The 14,849-nt window shown below is 38.7% G+C and overlaps 1 pseudogene; it reads left to right on the plus strand.

The window, feature by feature from the left end:
* Positions 1-14,849, plus strand: part of LOC130453552 (zinc finger protein 420-like) — a 53,800-nt pseudogene that overhangs the window by 23,690 nt on the left and 15,261 nt on the right.

Here is a 14,849-nt window from a genome sequence, read left to right on the forward strand (position 1 = left end):
ATCTAGTTTACCGGTCCTAACCTCTCTCTTGACTTGCACTTTCCCATTTCTAACTGCCTAGTGGACATTTTGAACTGGATATCCCACAGATATGCTCATTCCCACCTCCCACATATCCAATCATTTCTAATTTTCACAACTTTTCTCATTTTATTTCTTCTAAAATTATCTTCCTGGGAGTAGCTGGGTAGCTCAGTGGATTGAAAGCCAGGCCTAGAGACGGGAGGTCCTAGGTTCAAATCTGGCCTCAGATACTTCCCAGATGTATGACCCTGGGCAAGTCACTTAACCCCCATTGCCTAGCCCTTACCACTCTTCTGCCTTGAAACCAACACATAGTATTGATTCCAAGAAGGAAGGTAGGGTTTTTATTTATTTCACTAATATTTTTTTAATTTAAATTAATTTATTTAGTCAATTTAGAACGTTATTCCTTGGCTACAAGAATCATATTATTTCCCTCCCTCCCTTCCCCCCACCCATCCCATAGCTGATGTGCAAATATCACCGGGTATTACATGTGTCCTTGATCAAAATCTATTTCCATGTTGTTGGTGTTTGCATTAGGATGTTCATTTAGAGTCTATATTCCCAACCATATCCCCTCGACCCATATATTCAAGCAGTTGTTTTTTCTTCAGTGTTTTTATTCCCACAGTTTTTCCTCTGAATGTGGATAGTGTTCTTTCTCGTAGATCCCTTTGGGTTGTTCCTGATCACTGCATTGCCACCACTGGAGAAGTCCATTACATTCGATTGTACCAGTGTATCAGTCTCTGTGTACAGTGTTCTCCTAGTTCTGCTCCTTTTGCTCTGCATCACTTCCTGGAGGTTGTTCCAGTTCACATGGAATTCCTTCACTTTATTATTCCTTTAAGCACAATAGTATTCCAAATTTGTTCAGCCATTCCCCAATTGAAGGGCATTCCTTCATTTTCCAATTTTTGGACACCACAAAGAGTACAACTATGAATATTCTTGTACATGTTTTTTCCTTATTATCTCTTTGGGGTACAAACCCAGCAGTGCTATGGCTGGATCAAAGGGCAAAAAGTCTTTTAGTGCCCTTTGGGCATAGTTCTAAATTGCCCTCCAGAATGGTTGGATTAATTCAGATCTCTTCCATCTGCAAAGAGTGATATCTTGGTCTCCTCATTGCCTATTTTAATACTTTCAATTTCTTTTTCTTCTCTAATTGCGACTGGTAGTGTTTCTAGTATAATGTTAAATAATAGAGGTGATAATGGGCATCCTTGTTTCACTCCTGATCTTATTGGGAAGGCTTCTAGTTTATCCCCATTGAAGATGATGTTGATGGTTTTAGATATATACTGTTTATTATTTTTAGGAAAGGTCCTTCTATTCCTATGCTTCCTAGTGTTTTCAATAGGAATGGGTGTTGTTTTTTTGTCAAAGGCTTTTTCTGCATCTATTGTGATAATCATGTGATTTTTGTCGGTTTGCTTGTTAACATGGTCAATTTTGTGGATGGTTTTCCTAATATTGAACCATCCTTGCATTCCTGATATGAATCCTACCTGGTCATAGTGAATAACTCTCATGATCACTTGCTGGAGTCTTTTTGCTAGTATACTATTTAAGACTTTTGCATCTATATTCATTAAGGAGATTAGTCTATAGTTTTCTTTCTCTGTTTTTTACCTGCCTGGCTTTGGAATCAGTTCCATATTTGTGTCATAAAAGGAATTTGGTAGAACTCCTTCTTTGCTTATTCTGTCAAATAGTTTGTATAATATTGGGATTAGCAGTTCTTTGAATTAGGATGTTCATTTAGATAGAATTCATTTGTGAATCCATCTGGACCTGGAGATTTTTTCTTAGGAAGTTCTTTGATGGCTTGTTCAATTTCTTTTTCTGATATAGGGTTGTTTAAGTAATCTATTTCTTCCTCTGTTAGTCTAGGCAATTTATATTTTTGTAAATATTCATCCATATCACCTAGATTGCCATATTTGTTGCCATATCATTGGGCATAATAGTTTTTAATGATTGCCTTAATTTCTTCTTCATTAGAGGTGAGGTCTTCCTTTTCATCTTGGATACTGCCAATTTGGTTTTCTTCTTTCCTTTTTAAAATTAGATTGACCAATACTTTGTCTATTTTATTTGTTTTTTCAAAGTACCAGCTCCTAGTCTTATTTATTAAATCAATAGTTCTTTGACTTTCAATTTTATTAATTTCTCCTTTGATGTTTAAGATCTCTAATTTAGTCTTCATCTGAGGATTTTTAATTTTTTCATTTTCTAGCTTTTTAATTTGCATGCCCAATTCATTGTCCTCTGCCCTCTCTAGTTTGTTAATATATGAACTCAAGGATATAAATTTCCCCCTGAGTACTGCTTTGGCTGCATCCCATAGATTTTGAAAGGATGATGTCTCATCATTGTCGTTTTCTTCAATGAAATTATTAATTAATTGTTTCTATGATTTGTTCTTTAACTAACTGATTTTGGAGAATCATATTGTTTAGTTTCCAATTAATTTTTGATTTGCCTCTCCATGTACCCTTACTAATTATTTTCATTTCATTTTGATCTGAGAAGGTTGCATTTATTATTTCTGCTCTTTTGCACTTGTTTGCAATGTTTTTATGCCCTAGTACATGGTCAATCTTTGTGTATGTACCATGTACTGATGAAAAGAAAGCTTATTCCTTTTTTGTCCCTATTTATTTTTCTCCACATATCTACTAACTCTAATTTTTCTAAGATTTCATTCACTTCTCTTATATCTTTCTTATTTATTTTTTGGTTTGATTTATCTAGTTCTGATAGAGGAAGGTTCAGATCCCCTACTAGTATAGTTTTCCTATCTATTGCATCCTTAAGCTCCACTAGTTTCTCCTTTAGAAATCTGGATGCTATGCCATTTGGTGCATACATGTTGAGTACTGATATTTCCTCATTGTCAATAATACCTTTTATAAGGATGTAATTACCTTCCCTATTTCTTTAAACTAGCAAGGAGTCTGGGAATATAGGTGAAGAATGAGAGACACAGACACGTCAAAGTAATTGATAGGGCAGGCGTGATCCCTATGACATTTTCCCTGGTAGAAGAATTAGAGGAAAATGTGATAGTTTGCAGACACGTGGAAGTAAGGATTCCGAGATAGAAAGCATGTGTCCCAGAGAGGCCTTAGTAAAGGGAGAGACAGTTGTGAGAACTTGAAGATTGCAGCAACAAGAAAGAATCACGCCTTTACCCCAGGCTTTATTGGGGATTGCCAGGATCAATGACCACTTAACAAAGCATAGATAATTCAGATTGGATGGGATGGTAATGGTGACATCTTTTGGGCATGTTGACTTCAACCCGTGCTTTTATAAAGGAATTTGACTCTGCACCAAATGTTAATGAGTTTGCCTTGAACAAAGACAGCATGGCTAGGTCAAGAGTCCGTCCACAAATATCAGAGTTCAAACCTTGTGTCTGAAGACACAATAACCATACAATCATTTATATTTCTTAGATGTGAATATGCTTAGGATTCTACACTTCCAAGATGGTCTAACACTCTTGTACAACTTTAGATTTAAGTTGATCCTCTCAACTGAAAGAGCTCTCAGAGTTCTGAAAGAGTTCTCAGAGAAGGGGGCTGAGGAAGGTCATCCCAAAGGCCTAGAAGTGCTTTCCTATATGAGAGATTTCTAACTGGTTTCAGCCTCTGGCTCCCCTTGGCCCTGGGGGCTGTACTCATCATCAAGTCCCCTCCTTCTCACTTTCTGCCACTCCCCCCAACCTTCTGCAGAGCTTCTATTAGAAAAGCCCAAATGTGGGAGGCTCTCCCAACCCAAGCCCTGAAAGAGTGAGTGGCCCATCAATGGAAATGTTTAGATAAAGACCACGACTCTCCCCTTTCCTCTCTGTATGGGAGACCCTAGGAGAGGAGTATTGCATGGAGGGAGAGGGTGAAATCCATGACATCTAAGACAATCAATTAGGGTTGATGTTGGGTTGTTCTAAGAAGTCACCTCAAACAAAGTCAGTTGGGAAACTTTGGGGTCATAGAGAGAGCAAGGACCAGGACTGCAGAGACCTGGGTTCTAGTGCCAGCCTGGCATAAACTGAGGAAGGGGCATTGGATAAGTCACTTCCCCTCCCTTGGTCTTTCTTTCTCAGTCCATAGCTAGAGGAGGGAACCTGGGAGGTCAGGTCCTGGGAGCCTTCCCTAGTTCTCTTATTTTGACCTGAACTTCAGAGGATCTTGAGAGCCCTCCCTTTGCTTTACTTAGGGAGATTTAGCTGTTGTGGCCTCACCATATGTCATGAAATGGGCCATTTCCTGGTCAAATGAATAAGTTTTAGAGAGTGTCCTTACCTTCAGAGTAAATAGGGAATGAGGAATTAAGAAGACTGTAATTAACCTGAACAGAGCTTATCAAGACTGAGAATCTCTGACCTGAAGGATATAAGGACTGAGGGAACAAAGAGAATCCTTCAATAAGTTCAAAAGCAAGGTTTTCAGGGAATGGTGCTCCTGGGGAGGATGCAGGATTACCTTAATAAACTAGTTTGTGCTTCTGTCAGCATTTCTGTCTACTTAGTTCCTCACATATCTCTGATCTTTTTTTGGAACAAGCACTGATGCTACTCTTTGTAGCATTTCCTTGTGCTACTTCAGATATAGTTCCACACTTCTTAGGACCCAGGACACAGTGAATGATAATGATTTACTGATTGGTATAATATATGTAGAAGATGCTGTGCTATTGGCCCCTTAAGTATTCTGTGCAAGGAGAGGAGTAAAGGAGGAGCTTCAGGCAAGTCCAGTCCAATCTTTTGTCTTTCTTCATCCCTGAATGGCACCTACTGTTTTACCAAGGGAGCCAGAATCCAGTAAGCCTCTGAATTTCAAGGAGGGTCACTGAAGAGGCCAATAGTACTTCTTTTTTTTTTTAGTACAACAATGAAAATAATTAATTAAATTAAACATATTTATTAATCCATTTCTGCATGTAAAGCATTTTGTGACATATTGAGGGATTTTCAATGTTTAGAGAAATATGATCTTCTGTATCCTTGTAATTACATCATTCTAGTCTATTGGAAATATTACATATACCTAGAAAAAGATAATACAAAATAAAACATCAGGTTATTAGGTACAAGAAAGTATTATGTTGGGCTTTAAAAGATAGACAAGTAAAAATAAAAGGTAAGTGAAGGGAAGGTAGAGTATAACAGGAACAGAGACAGCAAGTAGCCTAGTTTGGTTAGAACTTAGAATGTTTGAGGGAACCCTGACAGGATAGGATGGTGCTGTGCTTTAGAAGGTATTGACTATCAGACAAAGGATTTTGATCTTGGTGCCACAGATAGCAAGTGAAGTCAGAAGGTAGGTTAAAGGAGAAAAATAATGGTTTTTTTTTTACACATTGAATTTGAGGTACCAATGGGATTTCTAGATATCCTGGAATGTCCTGTGGGCATTTTAATTATATATATATACATATATATATACAAATATATATGCATATATAATTTAAATACACACACACACATATATATGTGTGTAGAGAGAGAGAGTTTAAAAGTAAAGTAAAATAGAAATTTAGGAGTTGCTGGCATTGAGTTGGTGATTGAAGCCACAGGAGTGAATTTAATTGTGAAGGTAACAATATCGCAAATTCATTCTTTCCCCAATAAGAGGCAGTTGGGTAAAAAAGAAAACTCTTCCTCTCTTTGATATATTTCCAAACTATAGACTATGCAGATAAAGTAACAGCTGATGACACTTTAGTCTTCTAGAATATCATATTCCAAGCCTTCTGATCCTTCAATGTGAAAGTTGCCAGATCCTATGTAATCCTGTCTGGGGCTCCATAACATTTGAAATATTTCTTTCTAGTTGCTTGCAGTATTTTCTCCTTGACCTGGAAGTTCTTTAACTTGGCTTGGGAGCTGTCATTTTGAGATTTATTGCAGGAGGTGGTCTGTGGATTCTTTCAGCTTCTATTTTATCTTCTTATTCAAAGATATCAGGAAAGTTTTCTTTGATAATTTCTTGTAATACGATGTTTGGCTTTTTTATTATTATGACTTTCAGATAGTCCAATAATTCTTAAATTATCTCTTCTGGATCTATTTCCATGTCAGTTGGTTTTTTAAAATGAGATAATTCATATTTTCTTCTATTTTTTCATTCTTTTGATTTTGTATTATTGTTTCTTGATGTCTCATGAAGTCATTAGCTTCTATTTGCCCAATTATAAATTTTGAAGCATGAGTTTCTTCCATCACCTTTTGATCTTCCTTTTCCATTTGGTCCATTCTACTTTTCATGGAACTCTTTTCTTCATGGGATTTTTGTACCTCTTTTTCCAGTTGACAGATTTTGCTTTTTAAGCTGTTATTTTCTTTTTGTATTAGTTTCATCCCCCCCCATTTTTCTTCCTTCTGTCTTATATTGGTTTTTTATTTCTTTTTGAGTTCTTTCAGTGTCTGAGACCAATTCCTGTTTTCCTTTGAAGTTTTGCATGTGGTTACTTGGTATTTTTTTTCCATGGGAGAAAATGAAGTCTTAAACTATGGGCAAAAAAATGATTTCCAGTTAAATTTTGGTTCCTTACACAACTATGTGAATTTTTAAAAAACATTCTGTAGAATTTTTGTGTATAATTTCTATTCTCCATGATACTTCTATGAGTTTAATTAAAGATTTCTACTTTGAGAGAGAAAAAAAAGTTCCGTTTGGGTCATAGTTATTATCACCACTGAAAGGAAACATGGAAAGTCATGTTAATTAGCATTAAATGACATGAAAAACTGATCAGATATAGAAAAATTGGAATTAAAAGGTTATCTTTAGGGCATGTCAAGTAAATTGTCTTGTCAAAGGCAATGAGAAAAACTTGAGGGGGTAAGAGAAGAGAAAATGGATTAAGGATTTATATGACGGGTTACAGATATTTTTTTCAACAAAGTCTTTTCTTGTGATCTTAAACTCTAAGCTGAAGTGTGGCAAGGTTTAATATAAGAAATGGTGGTCTCATTTTGGAATCATGAAGATCTTCAAGTTCCAACATTAACATACTGTGTCTTGTAGGACACTTAACTTCTTAATGCAAAAACAACTCTGTAGTTGTATGTTCTCTCTGTAGACTGTAGGTTGCACAGCAAATACTAATCTGCAATGATGGAAGGAATTTCTTCACTGATTATTCCCTATACCAATAACATTATAGTTCTAGTCAACAACAACAACAAAAACAAGACAAGGGTTGTGACCTGTACCAATACAGAAAATAATCATATAAATAAGATCACATTAAAACGTAAGAATAATTAAAATAAAGGCCCCTAAGTAATGAAATAGAGCAAGGAAAACTGAGGAAACTGTTTTTTTTTTGCAATGACTGCTGTCCTCTGGCTTATGACTAGAGAGAGCTGCTAAGGGAACCTGAAGCTGCTTGGTTGTAATGGAGGTAGGAATGAGAAATGCTGAGGGATGCTAGTACAGGGATGCTACCACACAGGGAGCTGGTACACAGGGGAACTGCTCTGGGGAATGCTCTGGGGTTTGCCTATTGATCCCTACTGATGGCTGATGGATCAGTATATCTTTCTATGTTCTTCCCCTCTTCACTCCCTCCCTTCTCCAATCATTTCCTTTTTGCCTCCCTCACCTCCCAGTTCTTGAAGCCTTTGGCTTCTTCCCTCCCCCCTTGAGTAAACTATAAAGATACTCTTTTCTTTTCCTTTTTCAAGTCAAGGGGTTTATTGGGATAACAGGATAGGAAACTGAGGTAAGAGGGATGAGGATGTCCCTAATCTAAAATAAGGGAGAATTTTAGGATTTGAGAAAGTAGTCCAGTCACAAATTGTGACTCTAAGACAATTAGTGTGATGGACAATTAGAGAGATGGAGGACAACAGCTTTTAAAATCTTCTTTCTTCTTCTTCACAAAGTCAGCAAGGTCTCTCAGCTTAATTTCTGAAGCCCCCCACCCCAGGTCCTTCAGTCTGAGACAACTCCCCAAGAGAGAAACAAAGTCCAAAGTCTTTCAGTTTAACCCCAGAGAGAAAACAAAGTTCAAAGTCTCTCCTTCAGCCTGGCTTTCCTCCAACTCTTGATCAGTCAAATCTCGGAGAGAACAGAGGTTTCCCCTTGATCATAGAAGCCCCAAACTAAGTCAGCCCCACAAGGGTCTTTCAGCTAGGTTCAACCTCCAGAGAGAGTGACTCCAAGTCTCCTCCCCCTGGTCAGCTCAACTGCCAACTCCTGGGAACATTCCTGTTTGGAACCTTCCTCTTGATTGACAGGCAAGTTAGGTCCCCAGCTTGTTTCTTGCATCTTGGCTTACAAGTCCTCTCTCTCTCTCCATGCCTCTACCACAGTAAGGAACTTCACAAGTTTTTTCATAGGAAATCAACATATGACAATATACTGATCGTATTCTACTATGATATTGATAAAAAAATTTTCCCCAAAAATGAAATGGTTGAGAGTTAACACATTCATCACAATAACAAACATCCATATTCATTAAAGTCATAAGATTTCCTACTATGATGTTTCTGATGTTGATTAAGTTTTGAATGTCAACTGAAGACTTTCCCACATTTATTACATTTGTAAGGTTTATCTCCAGTATGAATTCTCTGATGTACTAAATAAGGCTCTACCTGAAAATTTTCCCACACCCCTTACATTCATGCAATTTCTTCTCATTGTCAGATGTAAGGTATTTTATAAGGTGTGAACTCTCCAAGGCATTCTCATATTCATTACACTGATAGGATTTCTCCCCAGTATGAATTCTCTGATGTTCAATAAGGTATGAGCTTCTGGTAAATTCATCACATTCTCTTTAATAAGCTTCAAGAGTGAACAATGTGCAGAACTTATAGGTATGAAGACTTGGGTTCAAATTCTGATTCTGATGTTAGTGATATGATCGTATGCAAATCAGTTAACCTCTTTGAACCTCAGTTTCATCTGCAAAATGATGAAAATGCCAGATTATTAGCAGAGTTGTGAGGTTCAAATAAGGTAATGCATGAAAACACTTTGCAAATCTTGAAGTGATATATAAATGGTAATTATTATTTCAAGACCACTGACCATTTGACCACTGCTCAAGTAATGACATTGGATGGTATCAATATCTTAGTAAGTCAGCCCAGTTCTAGATCTTAATTAGTGTGTATGAGGTGCCTATTGTGTGATATAGCAGCTATCCAGGTGGTACTGGGCCAAAAATTAAGAAGACCCCTCTTCCTGACTTAAAATCTGACTTCAGAATAGAGGTGTTACATTGGACAAGACATTTAATCCTGTTTGCCTCAGTTTGCTCCTTTGTAAAAAGAGGTGGAGAAGGAAATAAGAAACCACTAGTATCTTTGCCAAGAAAATCCCAAATGGAGTCATGAAGAATTGGACATGACTGAAAAATGTCTGAATTATGTGCTGGGCATTGGTGACACAAAGCCCCAAATGAACTAGACCTATTATCAGTTAACTTACATACAACTGGTCTGACAGACAGATCCATAAAAGAGTATGTACAAAATCAACATGATAAGAGAGGGAGTCAGACAAGGCTTCAAGTTGAAGGTGTTACTCAAGCAGAATTTTGAAGAAAACAAAAAGTTTGGTTATTGTAAACCTTAAAATTTCTTAGACTTATGAATGTTGGAAATTTCCCCACTGGGAAATTTCATACTTGAAAAATTTCCTACTCATAGTAATAACTCTATTGGAATGTGAAACTCCTTGGCATGGGAGGATCCTTCTCTTCCCTACTTAAGACTACTTTAGGACAGAAACCTTTTGCTAAACAATGGAAAGGGCTTTGACCTATGCTTAAGCATAGAACAGGAAGTTCTTTGAGTCATGATTGATTTTAGAATTGATACAATAGAGATACTTGGAATGACAGAACCAGGTCTTGGAACTTACAATCTCCACCCTACTCAGAGTAACAGAATTTAGGAAGGGCTGCAGCAAAGATCAAGATTTAATTATTTGAGAATATGACCTTCAACAGACATGTGCAAAGGAAACAGACCTCTGGGTGGTCCTGGGTTAAGCTAGAGCCACCATTGGCACAGGGGAGACATCGACAGTGATTGGTAGATGTGAGAACTGAGGGGAGGAGGTTTTGCTCTGAGAGGTTTTGCTCTGAAGGAGTCTGAGAGGAGAGAGGTCCTGGAGGGAGAGCTCCTGGAGAGATCTGAGAGGAGGGCTTGCTCTGAAAGAGGCTGGAGGTGGAGGCCCCTGAGACTGTTTCTCCATTTTGGTCACATGAGTGATAGGGACTGATCTCTTTTCTTTGCCTCAGATATCTAAGGGCTTGGGCCTTTGGCCCAGCCTAAGCAGAGGGGGTATTAAGCCCTATTCCCTCTCATACCTTTCTTCCTCCTGTTTGTAATTAAAAACTCCATAAAAAGTTGACTGCTGACTTGAGTTTTCATTTAGGAATTACATAGCTGAATTCCTTGGCGACCTTAAATTAATATATATCAGTCTTTTAAAGTGATTTCTATATCACATTATACAGCAGTTAATTGAAAATGCCTTCTAAGCATGAGGGACAATCAGAACTCAGAAATGAGAGTAAAGGTTTGAAGTCATTAGTGAAGAATAATGTGTAAGGAAGTGCAAAGGAAGCTATTCTGACTGTATTACAATAGGTGCGGAGGGAATAATGTTAGAAAGGTAGGTTGGGGCTAGTTTATAGAGAGCTTTGAAAGCTAACTAGAGGATTCTATATTTGATCCTAGACACAACAGAGAACCATTGGGAAAAATTAAGAGTGTGTGTGTGTGTGTGTGTGTGTGTGTGTGTGTGTGTGTGTAGGGGGAGGTAACATGGTCATATGTGGAATATCACTTTGATAGCTGTATGGAGGATAGATTAGAGGGGGGAAAGATGGGGTAGGAGAATCAATTAAGAGGCTATTGTAATAGTCCAGAAGACAGGTGATATGGGCTTAATTCATTCGGATATTCAACCAGCTGCCATCAATTACTAATAGATTAGAAGTTTCTTGAAGACCTGAAAATGACTTCTCAATTGATACATCTTTCCCAGATAATCTAGAACATAGTAGGTGATCAGCAAGTCTGACTAAATCTTAGACTCTCAAAGGTTTCTGATGCCTAAGTAGAAACTCCTGAACTTAGAATATATGGAAAGCAGTAGTTGTATCACATAATGTAGGTTGTACCAGAATGTTGAAAGCCTTGAATGTCAGACTAAGAGGGCCTGAGACTGTGATGTGCTTTCCTTCTCCCCTCTGTGCCTCCCAGACCCTTTGATTTAAGACAATCCACAATTTGAGTTTATATTATCTTTGTCCTATCTCTTACCATTTCCTTTCATGGGCTGTGGTAGTCCAGCAAAACTAAACTACCAGATAGTTCTGCCTTCTGCCTCTCTGTAAGGCACAGACTGCCCTGGACCAATTTTCTCATCTGAGCTTGTTGAAACTTTTTCCATTCTTTACTATCCAGCTCAGATGACACCTCCTCTATGAAGCCTTCCCTGACAGCCCCCAGCAGAAAGTGATCTCTAACTCAAATTTTCCTGGAGCACTTTGCATCTTTGGTCCTGTTCTTTTCTACTTTGGTATCATTTATTTGTATGCCTGCTTTATTATACTGGGAGCACTTGGAGGCCCTGGACCATGTGTATGGTGTTTCAGGTTTGAAATCCAAGTGCTACATAGCACAGGGCTCTGGACGTCTGAGCAGTTAATAAAAACACGTTTAGGCAATTAGGAATAAAAAACGTCCCCCTCTCCCCCAGGGATGGGGGTTCTAGTTGACAACCCATGAAAACAGCAACTTGGGGTTCAAATTGAAGCCCAGTCCAAATCTGCCACCGTTACCTTTCTCCCCCTTTCTTCTTCTCAACTGGAGACAGCAGGGAGCTGAGCTTATAGCCCTGCAGCCTCAGGATCCGGATCCTCCCCATCGGGGCTCCGCTAACTTGGGAACTCACAAGCCAGTACAAACGAACCAGCGAGAGGATGAGTCCTCCCAGCAGCTTAGAGCGGACCCGGAAGTACTCTGGCCAGCGGCACTGGAGCGATGGGGTTGGGGGGTTGGGGACCCACTTCCGGTCGTTGTTAAGACTTTTAACTGACTTCCCTGGGTGAGTTGGGGTGTAGACAGTCATGTGTTTACATTGGAAGTGTGTCTGTGTGCAAGGTGAATGCATATTGATGTGTGTTGGAAGGGTGTGCATGCAGACATGTATTTGTATTGGAAGGGTGTTCCCGCAGCCTGGAGTGTGTCCTGGAAGAGTGTTTAAGTGTGCATATGTGTGTATGTTGGAAGAATAGCATGCATATCCCTGTATATTGGAAGGATATCCATGCAAGCATATTTTTGTATGTTTGTTGGAAGGGAGGGTGTGGAGGTTTCCAAAGTAGAGAGGATGGTGGTATGGGACAGGGGAGCAGGGAGTATTTCCATTGACTCAAGGCAAAGATAGTTCTGCTAGTACAGAGGGAGACTCGAAAGGAACTAAGTTTGGCATCTGGAGGGCATCTGGAGGGCACTATTATAAGACAGAATAGGTTGGAGGACCTTGAAGGGCAAACTAAGGAGGACCGGAAAAGCCCTGAGGAACGAACCACTGAGTTTTTGAGCAGGGAGGAATGTCAATCAAAACACCACCTTAGGAATTGTATTTTGGTAGATTGTTCTGGAGAGGAGAACCTGCAACTATGTATGTGTGTGTGGATGTCTGGCTGGCTGGCTGTTAGAACAGTCAAAGTCACTGAAGAATCAACAAGCACTGGATTTGTAGGTTTCAGACCCTGGATAATTAGCTTTTCTGGTTCTAAATTTCCTCATCTTGAGGTTGAGCTTCCAGGGTTGATTTCTAAGGTTCAGCCCAGTGGTGAGGTTGGAAATCTGTTGATGAAAACCTGAAGAGTTTGTGGGTAGTAAGGGGATTCTAATAAAAAAAGGAGGTGATAGTCTGAGAAGATGGCAGGATAAAATGAAGGATTTTTAAGGATAGGGAAGATCTAGGAAGGTTTGTAGGCAACAGTAAGGAATTAATGGAAAGAGAGAGTTGAAAGAGGAGAGAGGGGAATGATTTCTGGGGTAGAAAACTCTTAAAAGAAAGAAGAGCACAAGCAAAGTCGACCCGCATTCATAAAGGACCTACTATATGCCAAGCTCTGTCTAAATGCTAGGAGTAAAAAGAACAACAAAAACAGGCTGTGCTCTCTCAGAGTTTACAATTGCATTACATAGAGGTTCACATTCAAAGAGATGAGCCACCTCTTCCCAGATAAAAGAGGCAAAGAAAGATGAAGATTTGTAAATGTAAAACTAGGAAGAATAAGGGAGTTGGCATCAGTTCCCTCAATAAAGTTAAGAGACAAGGTCATCTGCGAAAAGAAAAGGGGAGCTGAGAGCGGTATAGGAAGGTTGAAGAAAGAAAATGTGAAATATTCACAAGTTTCGTGAAACAGCTATGAAGGGATCCTGCTAGAGAATCACTCCTAATAATCACTAACATTTATATTATGCCAGGCTCTTGTTAAGAGATATGTTTATATCATTTGAGCCTTATAACACCTGGGAGGTAGGTGCTATTATTATCCTATTAAAAATTAATTTAAAAAACTTTATCTTCTATCTAGTTATCAATTCTAACAGAAAAATAGCAAGGATTAGGCAATTGGGGTTACATGGCTTGCCCAGGGTTACATAGCTAGGAAGTATCTGAGGCCAGATTTGAACTCAGGTCTTCCTGACTCTAGTATTGGTACTCTGATTCTAACAACTATGCTACTTAGCTGTCCTTATCCCATTTTATAGATGAAGAAACTGAGGTGATCTGAAGTTAAGTCACATAGTAAGCATCAGAATCTAAATTTGAACTCCATTCTTCTTGATTCTAGGCCCAGCACTCAAAACTATTGTACCACCTAGTTGCCCCATGGAAAGATATAAAGATTGCCTTAGAGCAATGAGGGCCCTTTTGAGAATACATAATATGGATTTGTAGTGGATTCAGTCAGCCCAGTTGTGTAATTTCATCCATGGGATAGGAGCAAGAAAAGAAATGAGAATGGTGGTGGAAGGGAATAAGCATTTATTCAGAGCTTATTATAATTGTGTTAAGCGCTTTACAAAAAAATATCTCATTTGACTCTGACAACAACCCTGTAAGGTAGGTGTTATTAATGTTCCCATTTTACAGTTGAGGGAACTGAGGGACAGAGATTAAATGACCTGCCTGGGGTCACACAAATAGTAAGTGTCTGAGACTGGATTTGAAGTCAGGTCATCCTAATTCCAGACCTAGTCTCTATCCATTGTGCTATTTAATTGATTCAGATGGGATGATAATAGGGATGAACCAGTTTTGAGACCCAACAGGTCATGGATAGTTGAGGTAAGAAAAGGGGATAAGGAACCCAGGTCTGGAGGGAATTGTACAATTATACAGTCAACTGCAGGATCAAGACTATGAGGTGAGAAAAATAAAGTCAGAAAAGAGATAGGGTAGAAAGGAGTGGAAGAACTGGAGGTCATGGTGAAGACTGTAAAGTAATAGATTGAGGAAAACAGAAACAGGAAGAGATGGAAGGATAAGAGATAATCAAAAAGGAGGAACATAGAGTTCAAGAACACAGAGATGGTAGTTACCAGTGATGGTGAAGTCTCAGTTCTATGGATGTCAAAGATGTTGTTACAGTAGTTGAGCTGTTATCCAAGAGATCAAGATGTTCAAGGAGACTGAATCGGTGTGTTTGAGATAAAGGACAATAGTGGAGGGAAAGAGTAAATGAGGTACTGAGCTCCTTGAGAAAGAATAACCAAGAGAAAGAGTAACCAAGAAGCTAATAGAACA

Source organism: Monodelphis domestica, chromosome 3, assembly GCF_027887165.1.
Source record: "Monodelphis domestica isolate mMonDom1 chromosome 3, mMonDom1.pri, whole genome shotgun sequence".
Classification (NCBI taxonomy): Eukaryota; Metazoa; Chordata; class Mammalia; order Didelphimorphia; family Didelphidae; genus Monodelphis; species Monodelphis domestica.